General features: G+C 44.3%; 1 long non-coding RNA gene across 6 annotated transcripts; it reads left to right on the top strand.

The window, feature by feature from the left end:
* Window positions 1-89: 89 nt before the first annotated feature.
* LOC306661236 lies at window positions 90-13,252 on the top strand. 6 transcript variants are annotated; one of them, XR_013763832.1, is made up of 4 exons: window positions 90-335; window positions 471-2,105; window positions 2,332-2,417; window positions 5,637-8,736. It is a non-coding gene; the product is annotated as an uncharacterized lncRNA (long non-coding RNA). The 6 variants fall into 6 exon arrangements; XR_013763833.1 differs by having other exon boundaries at window positions 149-335; window positions 1,821-2,105; XR_013763831.1 differs by lacking the exon at window positions 90-335 and adding an exon at window positions 10,548-13,248 and having other exon boundaries at window positions 354-2,105; window positions 5,637-9,964.
* The last annotated feature ends 351 nt before the right edge of the window (window positions 13,253-13,603 follow it).

Here is a 13,603-nt window from a genome sequence, read left to right as displayed (position 1 = left end):
CGGGGGGGAGAGGACACGCCTATTCCAGTTCCACGGCACTTGGCGCTGTTATGAAAATAAAGTCACCGCGCCAGGGAATAAACCAAAAGACTCCTGACGTCAGAAGCACAGTCACTTTTGAAATGGTTGGGGGGCGGGGTGGGGGAAACGGGGCGGGACCCACCTCGCCCAGCGCAGCGCATCAGACTCCTGCAAGACCTGCGCTCAGGCTACTCCCAGAGCACCGGGTGAAAGAGCGGCCGCGGCGCGGACCCGCTCCTTATGGGCCCTGCAGGTTATCACTGTCTGGAGGAAACCACACCCGCCCTCCCCGCTGGTACTCCTGTCCCCCAAGGGTAAGGACCGATAGACCAGATCCTAGCAGCTCTCTTGTTAATTTCAGTGGAACATTTAGTCAGTCTTTCTGCACTTTTCCTTAGCTTAGCACTTTCTCTCCACACTTATCCCACCTCTGCGGGATGGGAAGCCAGGCTGAAGGCAAAGGAGATGGCCACCCTCTAGGGCATCCAGGCAAAGCGAGATAAAGGTCAAGGAAGACTTCTTCACTTGGTCCAGTTCAGCAAGGACACTTGTCAACACTTGTGGCCAGATGCTGGGCACAGTGCATCTCGGGAACTGAAGCAGGAGGATCGCAAGAGACCAGCCGGAGCAACTTAGGGAGACCCTGCCTCAAAATATAAAATTTTAAAAGGGGTGGGTGAGAGGTGTTGGTGAAGTGGCTCTGTGGCTGAGCACCTCCGGGTTCAATCCCCAGTACCAACAAAAAGAGAAAAAAACTTTAGTCAGATAAACTGGCTTCCTGCCTGGGGCTGAGAAATCATTATCTCTTTACTTTCCTCACTACCTACCCTAAAGCTTGACAATGCAGGCTGATGGGAATGGGGACACCAGATAAAATTATGGAATAAAGGAATTTGTCTCTGTTGTCCGGTTCCCCCTCCCTCCACTGCACACTCCTCTTTCACTATCAAGCCAATCCTGCAAAACTTGCCTTTGTTGACTTGTCAAACAATCCCGGAGTGGCTGCCCCTTGCTGTCAGAGCTGGGCAAGGTTCTACACCACTGCCTTGAGGGAAGGAGGCCTAAGACTGTGTTTTAAGGTGGTAGTCAGCAGATCTTGTAAACTAACCTGTATTAATTTGCTTATGAATTAATGGGGGAAGGCCTAAGGCTATCCAGATTTCTATTCACTTCTTCCCCCTAAATTTCCTAAATTTAAAGTGCTTTTAAAATGTGACTGTGTGCTTAGTGGGTACAAGGTCCTGGATTCAATCCTTAGCACCAAAACAAAACGAAAAACTGTGACTCTTTGGAGACCATGATCCCACTTTTGTTAGGTTTTCACTCCCAAGAAACCACAGCCGTGGGTCTTGGAACATTTCCCCTGAGGCTGCAGACCAGGAATCTCCAAACTCACCAACTCCACTTCTAGGGCTCTCAGGGACGCAAGTGGCAGAGGGGCCACTGAGAAGTTGGTGGGGCTGGAAAGGACAGTGCATTTTAGTGTATGCCATCCAGGAAGTCAGGGCTTATCTCTAGACCTCAGGTTTCTCATCTTAGAGGAGGAAGTTGAACTAGATCACCATTGTACAATAGAACTATAATTCAAGCCACATACATAATGTTTTATTTTAGCAACCACATTAAATGAAGTTTTTTTAAAAAGGGAATTAATTTTAATTATACATTTTATTTAACCCAGTAGATCACAAATAGGATCATTTCAACATGTAATCAACTTTTTAAATATTATTGAGCTACTTTACATTATTTTGTCAAACTACATCCTTAAGAACCCAGTGAGTATTTTATACCTACAGCACATTGTCGCTTTGAATCAGCTGCATATCAAGGACTCAAAAGCCAAGTGTGGATGGTCAGTGGCTACCACTCTGATCTGAACAGGGTTGGGTTGTCTCTGAAGTCTCTTCCAGCCCTGGCATTTTAGGACATCACTATGTCCAGGGTGAGGTTCATGACATCAAGCAAAAGACATCAAGTCTGAGGAAGAAGCAAAAGCAGAGGGGACATGAGTCCTGGGATTTCTTCTCCTTCTGCATCCCCCTTCACAGGACAAGAATCTTGGGAAACCTAATGAGAGTGTGGTGAGTGTTTTTTATTTTTCCTGTTGTTCATTATTCTCTGGATGATGTCTGGCTGGCTGGTCTAAGGGTTGTGAGAGAGAGATGGGGTGGGGATGCTTGTTCTGAAATACTATCTGCTGTCACCATTCTTCACTTTGCCATTGACTTTGAATATCCACCTTGTTCTTTTAGCACTCTCTCTTCTACCCGCCTCTGAACTTCTTTTTCTCTTCCCACCCCTTTACAGGTGCACAGAGCCAGAACAAAATCTGGATGAGAGTCAGGCCAGTGAGCATCTAGAACACCGAGTTTAGAAGAGGCACTTCACACCCTGTGAGTGGGTACCTCCTTCAGTTCTGTGGCCTTGGGCCCCTTGCCTGCCTCTCTTAGTCTTAGCCCCGAACCTGAGTTCATTGATCTGGATATGTGGGAGGTAAGAAGGATAAAGGGAGGGTGAAATAGTTGAGTGATATTAAGATGCTCCTGAGGGAAAAAGGGAAGGAGCCAGTAAATGGGATAGTTCATTTCCTGGGTCTCTTGTCTGCTAAAAGTTGAGGGCTTGCTATTGTTTGCAAATGGTTCGAGTGTGTCCCCCAAGGGTCCTTTGTTGGAAACTCCATCTGCAGTGTGATGTGTTGGGAGATGGTGGGACCTTTAATAGCTTCTGGGCTATGTGGTACATACGTGAAGTCCAGTTACCCAGCTACTTGGGAGGCAGTCAGCAATTTAATTAGATTCTGTCTCAAAAAATAAACAAGGGTGGTATAATGTTGCTCCATGGCAGAATGCCCCTGGGTTTAATCCCCAGTAACATACATACACAGGTAGGGCCTAGTGGGAAGTTACTGGGGACCCTGCCCTTGGAAAGGATTCAGGGTTATAATGAAAGAAGTGAACCTGGCCCCTTCCTCTCTCTGCTTCCTGACTCCAGCTTAGATGGCTTGCTTCTGCACAGGTGCTCACACTGTTGCAATTCACCATGAGATGATATAGCCCAGGGCATGAGACCCTCACCAGAGTCTGTGTATGCTGTTTGGACTTTAAACCTCCAGAAATGGAAGCTAAATAAACTTCTTTTCTTTATAATGTTAGCCTGTAGCCAGTAGTGATAGTGCACACCTCTAATCCCAGCTACTAGGGAGGCTAAGGCAAGAGGATCACAAAGTAGAGAACAGCCAAGGCAACTTGATCAAACCCTGCCTCAAAATAAAAATAAATAAATCTGGGGATATAACTCTGTGTTAAAGCACCCCCTAGGTTCAGTCCTGTACCAAAATATATATGTGTGTGTATGTGTGTGTGTTGCACATGTATAAAATACCTGTATCAGGTATTTGGTTATAGTGACAAAAAGCTAATACAGGACCCTGGGAAATCGATGGAAGAAAGATTATAAAGGGAGTCTGGAAACCCAGGCTTCCTTCAACTTCAGCTGTCCTCCTTTGAATGTTATCTGGTGACAGGCAGCATGGGTGAGCATCACAGAAGGGAAGCTCACCTGACTGGAAATGAGGAGAGGAGATGAGAGAGCCCACAACAAAGGTGCCTGTCCCCCTAACAGAGAGGCTCCTCTGACTCTGGGGCAGCCCTTCCCTCTGCTACAAGGCCAGCTAGGGGGTCTCAAGTTCTTTGAGGATGGTCCTAGCTCTGCCTCAGTCTGAAGGTCTCAGAGCCCAGTCCCTGCTGACACCTCCCTTACCAACATCCCACCAAACATGGCCACCACGGCCCCACTCCAGCTCAGGACTCAGACAGCTCTATCAATGTCTTCACCTGACCTCTTTACCAATGCTACTCTAGGATTGGGGGCCACAGAACCTCAGGCCTCAGACTCTTTTTCTCCCTTTACTTCTTCACTAGCAAGAAGGAAGGAGCTGCCTGTCTCCCTCCCTGACCTCAATGAATTCTCATTTAAGAAGTATCTAGGGCTGGGGAGATAGCTCAATTGTTTCCTCTAACTCTTTTGGAACTGCCAATGTCAGGGAACCACAGCCCCCACTAGGTTCCTAGTAATGTGGCTCTTTTATACTAAACAATACAGGAAGCATTTGAAGTCAACTACACGCCAAGCATTATAGGAAATATCACAGAAGAATGGGAAAAACCCTATTTGGTCTCCATTCCCTGAAAGAAATTTACATATTTATTCAGTCATTTGTATCTGTGGATGATCTTCTGTGTAATTGAATATCAAAAGAAATTACCTTTAAAGGAGCTCAATCTGGCAGAGAAATAGACAGGAATCAAGGAGAAATCAATTCATTGTGTTAGAGGAACACATAAGGACCACAGCAGGCACCAAAGGCCACAGGAAGAATTCATTGCAGAGTTCAGGGTGTACCCCACAAAGAAGGAAGGACTAAAGGATTAGGATGAGTTTTACAGATGGAGAAGGGAAAAGGATGAGGAATAAGAAGGGCATTTCAGGCAGAGGGAGCAGAATGTGCAAAGGCACAGAGGCAGGAACAGCCCTGGCCATTGATAAAGTGTGAGAACTAAGTGTGGAGATGAAGCTAGATGAGTGGACTTGACTTTGTAGTCCCAGACTCATCTTAGAGGCAGATGGATATTGAAAGCCTGCAACAGGGGATATGACGTGATATGCAAGATGATGAGTCACTCTAGTGGCCCTAAATCCAATACTGGTGCCTTTATATGAAAAGGACACAGCCAGGTTGTGGTAGTGCACATGTGTAATTCCAGCTACTCAGGAGGATGAGGCAGGAGGATTGCAAGTTCAAGGCCAGCCTTGACAACTTAGTGAGACCCTGTCTCAAAATAGAAAATAATGTTTAAAAAGTGATGGGGACAGGGGCTGGGAATGTAATTCAATGGTAGAGCATCCCTGAGTTCAATCCCCAGTACTGAAAAAAAGAGGACACAGAGATATACATAGGCAGAAGAGATCAACACTTAGAGAAGAAGACCATGGGAGACAGAGGCAGAGGCTGGAGTTGTACAGTCAAAAGCCAAGGAACACCAAAGGACTGAGGGCAACCACCAGAAAGGCAGGCAGGAGGCACAGGACCATTTCTCTAGACAGAGCTTCCAGCTTGCAGACCCCTGCTGACACTGTGAATACAGACTTCCAGCCTCAGAAACCAAGAGAATATATTTCTGTTGCCTTAAGAATTCTGTTTGTTGGTGTGTGCTTTGTTGCAGCAGTCCTACCAAACCAACGCAGGCACCTCTGAAATGTGGGCAATGTTTGCATGTAGTGGCAGGTTATGTAAAATGCTAAGAGAGCCCACCTAGCAAAGCAGGAGTCTCCAGAGCTTAATCTCCAAGTGGCCTTGGTTTTGGCTCCCCACCTCCACCAGGTGGGAGAGGAGTGGAGTATGCAAGGGACAAACAGGCACAGAGCGAGAGATGACACTTGAAGCCTCGGAATGCAGTCTGCAGGGAACCGGCACTTGCGGTCAGCACACTGGCCAGCCACCAACTCTGCCTCTCTTGAGCCTCTCCTTATCAGGCTATTTAAAAAATGCTCTGGTTACAGCCAGGACTTTCTTGCCTTTTCTGGGACTGACTTTAAGATGTGCTCATTCCCAGGGTCTTCATTCCAATGGAGGTTTTGGTTCCAAGAGGAGCTCCAGCCAGCCCAAGCCTGGGTCAGAGAATCCCATAAAGTGTTCAGACTGGTTCAGTGACATGAAACCCAATGCAGCTGCAGGATTCACCTCTTCCCACTCTTCAGGACAAAATAATGCAACCAGTTATCAGATGGACTTCTCTCTCCATCTCTCTGAAGCTGTGTCCAGACCAGGGAGGAGAGTCAGTGGCCAGGAAGGTCACATTGTGCCCAGGGCCACTCTTATCTCCACCTCATATCTGGTCAGTCCCCACAAACCAGTCTGTTCTCCTTGTTTGTGCCTAACCTAGAGGCAGTATATTGAAATGAATTTTAAGGAGTTAGGAAGAACTGACCTGAATCCTACTTAACAGCTCCATCAGTGGCCTATCTCCTTATCCGAAAAAAGTGGCATTCATAATGCTCAATCCACAGGGTTATGGGGCATCAAGTACAATTACATCTAGCACATAGGGGATATTCAGGAATATTCATTTGCTTACTCTTGAAATTCTTGAATTGAAGGTAGGAGGGTAGCTCTTTTGGGGGCATACTGGAAATTGAACCCAGGGTGCTTAACCACTAAGCCCGTCTCTTTTTTTTTTTTGGAGACAGAGTCTCATTAAGGAAGGTAACTCTTTGAGTCTGTTTGCAAAAAGACAAGCAATGGAGCTGCCAAAATTGCATTTCAGTGCCTACCTTTGGTCAAGGCCTCTCCCTCACTTCTATACCCAGACACCTCTATACCATGATATGTGGCTCAGCTTAAATAATTAAATAAATAAACATATTCACATTCATGCTAAATACTAAAGCATTAAAGGACTGAAAGAATTGCCAGTTGTCCCTCCTGGGAATATTTTCTATTAAAAAAAGAGGCATTCTGGCACCGTGGTGCACACCTGTAATCCCAGCAACTCAGGAGACTTAGGCAGTAGGATCACAAGTTCAAAGTCAGCCTCAGCAACTTAGCAAGACCCTCAGCAACTTAGGGAAACCCTGTCTCAAAATAAAAAAATAGCAAGGACTGGGGATATGGCTCAGTTGTTAAACACCCCTGGGTTCTATCCTCGGTACAAAAAAAAAGAGAGCCCATTGATTCTATTGAGTAATATATAGGAATGAACACAGCAATAAGGATTACTCTCAAAAGAATAAACAAGCAACAGAATAAAAAGTACACACTATAGACATACTATACGCTTCCAATTATAAAACAGGCAAAACTAATCTGTGATGACAAAGTATGTGAGTAATTGTCTGCAGCAAGGGGTGGAGCCTGAGGGTTTCCTGCAAAGGGACACAAGGAAGTTCCTCAGGGTGACGGACATGTTCTATACCTTCATTGTGGCAGCTGTTACATAGCTGGATGCATTTCAAAACTGGACAAATGGTACTCTTAAAATGGGTGAACTTTATTGTATATAAATCACATATCAGTAAAGTTGATTTCAAAAGAAAAAAGGCCTTTTAAAGAGGTCATATGTAATACTTAAAAAATTAATCACTAAGAGTAGAATTCCAAGGAAACTGAAGGATGGATGATAGAACCAGTCCATGGGGAAGGTGAGGGGTGGCATTTCAGGAAAAGACCCTGATCTAAAAATGATCTGGTGTTCTTTTCAGACATAAGAAGCTATTTCATTTGGAGGGTTTTTTGGTTTTTGTTCTCATCTTTGTTTTTGGCTTTTTGGTTTTTTGTACTGGGAATTTAACTCAATGAGAAGCTATTTTGGAAATGTGGTTTAGAAATCTGAATATTTAGGGTTCTATGATTACCCATACTCCTACTTGTTTGCTCTTCACTTCCTGATTTGGACTAGGATATTTATTCATTCTACAAATATATATTGAATATTTCTCTGTACCATGCCCTCTTCTAGGAGGCAGGGATTCCACCATGAACAAACTGTCCCCAAGTTAGTGGAGGACAATAATCAAGATAATAATCAAGATAATCAAGATAAATTGAGCTGAATATAGAAAGTGGGGCGCACTGGGGTTGGGAGGAATAGATGCTGTTACGTAGGGTGTCCAGGGAATCCCTATGTGAGAAGGGAACGTTTAGGCAGAGACCTGGAGGTAGTCATGGAGTGAGCCAGTGGATATCTAGGGAGAGGCACCTAGGAAGGGCACAGCAGTGTAGGGGCCTCTGCTTGGCATACTGGAGAGGAGGACAAAGGGAGAGGGGAAGGAGGCAGGTCAGGGAGGAAGTGGGGAACGTTTGCTTTTACTCCTATGAGGCCGAGGTGGGAAGCCACTGGAGGGGGAGGAATGACCTGTTCTGGCTATTATCCAACTACAGTTCTGAAGAGTGTTCTTGCTGAGCCACTCTGGACCCCATGGGGAACTTTGCTTTGGCCTTTACCTTGCTTTGACTGGGAGCCTCCAGAGAGTGGCCACCTCCTTTTCTTTCACTCTGGCTTCCCATCCCACACTGGTGGGGTGAGAGTGGTGGAGAGAAAAGCTAAGCTAAGGGAAAGTACAGAAAGACTGGCAAGTCCATTGCAATTAATAAGGGAGCTGCTAGGATGGGGCCCGTAGATCCTTGCCCTTGGGAACAGGAGTACCAGCAGGGAGGGCAGGCGTGGCTTCCTCCAGGAGGTGACAGTCTACAGTGGGTCCTTCCTATCCCTCTCTTACATTTAGTACACTGGCACCATCCTGAGCATAGGCCTTGGAGGAGTCTTCTGTCCTGGACTGGGTCAAGGCGGGTTGCCCCACCCACCACCACCTTTATTGGTGGGAGGCTTTGGGTTCATTCCCAACAGTGACTTCATTTTCAGGACAGCAAGAAGTGCTTGTTTGAAGGTGGTGGTGCCTGGAAGTAGAAAAAGTGGCCAGATTCTGAGTAATTCTGAGGATTAAGCCAGTAATTTGTTAATGGATTGAATGTGGGCCACTAAAGAAAGAAATAGAATCCAGGTCCATCCCAAGGCTTTGGGGCTTTGGATAGAATTGAAAATGTATTTCTTTGTTACATTTGTTATCAAGAAACAACTAGGGCCCTTATTACCAAATTCTTCTTTAAATGACCCTATTTTTTTAATTAAAAACAAAATGAGACATGGACTACCAGCTTTGATGCCACCAACACAAAGTGCAAAATGCAGTTTTAAAGATAGAAAGACCCAAATACAAAATTTATGGGACATTTTAAAGGCTATTGTGGGGAGACTATTTGAAACTAGGATGATCTCATAAAATATTATCACCTGCTACCTTTCCAAAAGAATTATAGAAGTACTTTACCACAGCTTTTCCTTCTTATTTACAGTTAAGTCACGGGTACCAGCACGACTGCACTGGTGAACTGGAATACTTTCATGGGGAAGCAGGAATTTGGTTGTACATCATATATTAAAATATAGAAATTTTTTTTTATTTTTCTTTTTTCTTCCTTTCTTTTTTATTTATTTGTTTGTTTGTTTGTTTGTTTGTTTGTTTGTTTAATTTTGAGACAGGGTCTAAGTTGTCCAGACTGGCCTCAAACTTAGGATCCTCCCGCCTCAGCTTCCTGATTTTCTGGGGTTGAGCTGTACACCACTATGCCAGACTAAGGTGTGGAAATTAACATGAATTTGTCAATCCCTAGAGAAGTTTGGAATAAATCATCATTTATCCAAGTGGAAAATTCCACTGGAGCACAAATGATGTTCTCCACCTGTTTTTATTCTCTACAGCACCATCTTCCACATGTTTGAAGAAATAGGTCCCCCCCGACAACTATTCACAAGTGATGATCCATTTAGATCCCCATCTAGAATTACAAATTCCTTCCTCTGCCTTCAAGACCCAAAATTTATCCCCCAGCAAATAAAATAAGGTGAGAGGAGTAGGACATTTCTACTTACATGGACTGGGGAGCTTCCGAATCTCAAAAATTCAGGGAACCCCTTGACTTCTAAAACTGTTTTCCAACAAACCTACTTCCCAAGCACCCCAGATCTCCCCAGGTCCTTAAAGGGGCAGATTCCAATCTTTAGAAGAAAAGTAACTGTCCAGAATTTTAGTGGAACCTAGAAAAGCTTTCCTACTATAAGAAGTTCAGTTAATTCTCTCCTGAAATATTTGGCTTTCCAATACAGACTTTCCTGGACTTTTTTAAATACAGCATGTTCTTTAATTCAGGCTCCATCATGATTTCTTGATTTATCAGGAAAAGTAAGAAAGAGGCACTGGAAGAAGAAAGAGATGAGAACCAAATATCAACTGAAGGCCTACTATGTATCAGCTCCCCTTCAGAGTAGGATGGAGAATTATTCATGCATCCTTTCTACAATCTTGCATAAAACCTACTATGAGCCAGGTATGGGTAGAGTTTCAGATGAAACCAAATCAATGATAAAAGGACTGCACCCAAATCAACAAACTTTTCACTGAAATGTCCTAAGTCCTCCATCCTGGGTGAGAAACCTGGCAGATCATCACCCTGTGCTGCCCATTCCTTTGGCAGCTAAATCTAATGCAGTGTGTTGGTGGGGGTACCAAAGAACACAGCCAAGAGGACGAGGGCTTGGAGTCTCACAGGCCATGGGATGAGAAGGGTCCTCAGTCTGTTTTCCAGTCCCCAGGCCACTCTGAGTCTGGTCATCCTTTTCCCAGAGATGGTCCAGTGGCACCAAAGCACACTGGATACTGACAGATTAACTGGATAATTTCAAGGAAAACACAAACCCAAACCAGAGTGAAACTCCTGTGGAGACTGAACTGGTGCCCAAGGCCCCCTCCATCAGGGACACCCTGTGGGGGGCAGCGCCTAAACTCCCCCAGCCTGTGGCAGGCAGGCCGCAGAACAAGGCTGCTCCTAGGCTCTTATATTCACCTGCTATTCATTTCCTTATTTCTCTTATACAACTCTAAACCACAACTGCTGGATACATCTTTTCAAGAAGCTGCTAGGTGTGGCCTTGGGAGTGATCAGTGTAAATAGGCACCAACAAAGGCAAGTATTGAAAAGAGAAGACATCCGCAGAGGAAGCCAGAGACCAGGCTGTCTTGTCTTGCTAAAGATGAAGGCCCCAAGTATTTCCAGGTACAATTATTTGGTTTCCCATAACCAAGGTATGTCCTTAAACCTCTGAGAAAGAACTTCAGAATTCTATGTGAATCTTATTTTCCCATTACAAAGAAGTATGGCTGTCTTCCCACAAAATAATAACAAAGCTCTGTGTGTGTTGTGTGCAGAAAGAAAGATAATGCTTCATAGTATTCAAACGACTTTTCTACATTTTGTCCTGTGTGATTCTCAACAACTACAATGTCAATACAACTGTGTAGAGCAAAAACCCAGACTTGGCTAAGCATGAATAGCAATCACTGTTCACTAGCTAGGTAACCTTAGACCATGTACTTAACCTCCTATGACTCAGTTTCTTTATCTATAAAATGGAAATAATGGTTCCTGCTTTGCTTTTTAAACAGATTGGTAAATATATTGAGGGAAAAGGTCGAAGGGGACACTTAGCATAGGGTCCGACCCTTTATGTGATGTCAATGAACAGTACATCAGGTAAGAATAACCTAACCAATGGGAGAACTGAAGTTCAGACAGACCAAGTGACATGTCTTAGGTTTCAGTTCTACTTGACCGGGGAGCCAAGACCAGCATGTCTCCAGATTACTATACAGCATCCTGAACTCTTTCCTCCTGACTTTTTATTTTATTCTATATTGTTTACTCCTGCTCACCAAAAAATAGGAAAAAAAGAAAAAAAAAATGTGGATGTTCTCAGAGAACCTGCAGTCTCCCTGTTTTCAGTACTGCAGGGCTCATGAACTGGTTCCATGAGCTGAATTGTGTCCCTGCTAAAATTCCTATGTTGAAACCCCAAGTCTCCCTTTGATCATGTTGGGAGGTGGGGCCTCTGGGAGGTGATGAGGGTCAGACAAGGTCACAAGGGCAGGATCCTCACCATGGCATTAGTATCCTTATTAAGAAGACACATCAGAGAACTTGCTCCTTCTGTCCTCCTTCTCACAAAAAAGAAGAGGCCATGTGCGTACACAGCAAGATAGCAGCTGTCTACAAATCGGGAAGCATCCTTTCCAGAACCCAACCACACTGGCACCCTGATCTAGGACTTCTAGCCCCCAGAACAGTGAGGGAAAAAAAATCTCACTCAAGTTATGGTACTTTTTTATTACAACTCCAGCAGACTAAGACACCTGGAGTCAATCACCCCAACACACACACACAAAAACTAGAATCCAAAGAGGAGCTTCAAGAAGAGAAGCCCTCTCCTTTGCTTTCAGGAAGGCGGGTGCAATTTTCTTGAGAAAAATGTCCTCAGCTTTCATCATGTTCTCAAAGGAATCCACAGAGGGAACAAAGGTTAGAACCTCTATCTCCCTTCACATCTGTAATTGCTGGTGTAGCTCAGGTTTCCCTTAAGAGTTACAACTGGCTCCTAATGTTAAAAGGATACCCCACAAATGACAAAAGGGGTGTGTATGGTCATTGTACACCAACAACAGGCTGAGAAAGACAAGTCCAGTTCAGGGGAATAAATAGTTCCCTGTTTTGGTATTTATTTGAAGCTTATTTGCTTACTAAACAAAATTAAATCTGTATCTTTACAGGGTAGGATTTTTTTTTCTAACACTAAAATGCATCATAGAATAATCATCAGAAGGAATAGTTTCTTTTTAACCACTTTAGTTTGTTTTTTCTCATCTTTACAGAAAGTTGTTGGTTACTCTATTTATTTTTACAGATGAGGAAACTGAGACTTCAAGAGATAAATAACCACTAGAAAGTGGTGCAGTATCCACGCAGCCCAATCCAGTCCCTACCTCCAGACCCAAACCTGATCCATCCTCTGCCCCCTTTGAGGTCCTCTGACTGCGCATGTGGCTGACTTTGCAGTGACATTAGAGGATGTGCCCTCTGCCACCTTTTCCCCAGAGGAGTTTGTGGCCTCCCTTTGGGCCTCACCCTACTGAGCTCATCTGCAGCTGGTGTTGCCCCGAGGCCTCCCTAGTTGCACAGTCTACTTTTCAGACTGTTAGGTTTGGCAGAGGCTGCAGCTCCTCCCTTCATTTCTCTTTCCCAAGTGAAAATCATTGCCAAATTAACTTCACTGGTGCCAGGCCGGCATCTTAGGGAATGTCTCCACTCTTGGCTTGTTTTTTACCATTGGAATTGAGTGCTATTATTGTATTTCCGCACATGCTAGTGTACAGAACAAACTATCAAATGGTGCATCTTAATGGATGAAAATGGAGAACATCATGCTAAGTGAAATAAGCCAAATTCAGAAACTCAAAGGTCAAATGTTTTCTCTCATGTGCAGAAGCTAGAGTAAAATAAAGGAAAGGGGGAGGGAAGGATAGAATCATAAAAAGAACCAATCAAATATAAATTAATAGACAAGTGTGAAAGGAAGTTGAATAGAGGAAGGAGAATGGGAGAGGGGAGGGAGGATGGGAGGGAAAAGAGAGAAGAAAAAGGGGAGGATCATGAACTGAAAGCAATATACATGCACGTATGAGTTTGTCAGGATGAACCCAACTACTATGTATAACTATAAAACTCTAATAAAAATATGGTGCCTATTTATTGGGTATTGATCAATGACTTGTTCTCATTTCTGGGGTTCCAACTCACATGTAATTCTCAAGGGTTTCTCTGCAGGCTAGAACAAGCTGGGAAGGTGCACCTCTGGGTGCTGGACCTCCAGCCCCCTCCCCACTCCTGCTCCACTAATTCCATGTCTGTCCCTCCCCATACCGCCTCTGTTCTTTGAAGACCTTCCCACTTGTAATCTTCTCTTTCGTGATTTTCTTTTTCATGTTGGCAACTCTGGTTGAACATCTTCAAATACCAACACTGAGCCACTTGCTTTCTCTTTTCCTTTCTTTTTTTTTTTTTTTGGTTCTGGGGATTAAACCCAGGGGTGTTTTACCACTGAGCTATATCCCAGCTCTTTTAATTTTTGTTTCAAGA

Source organism: Sciurus vulgaris, assembly GCF_902686455.1.
Source record: "Sciurus vulgaris genome assembly, chromosome: 5".
Lineage (NCBI taxonomy): Eukaryota > Metazoa > Chordata > Mammalia > Rodentia > Sciuridae > Sciurus > Sciurus vulgaris.
Note: the sequence above shows the minus strand (reverse complement) of the source record. Positions and strands in the feature narration are given on the sequence as shown.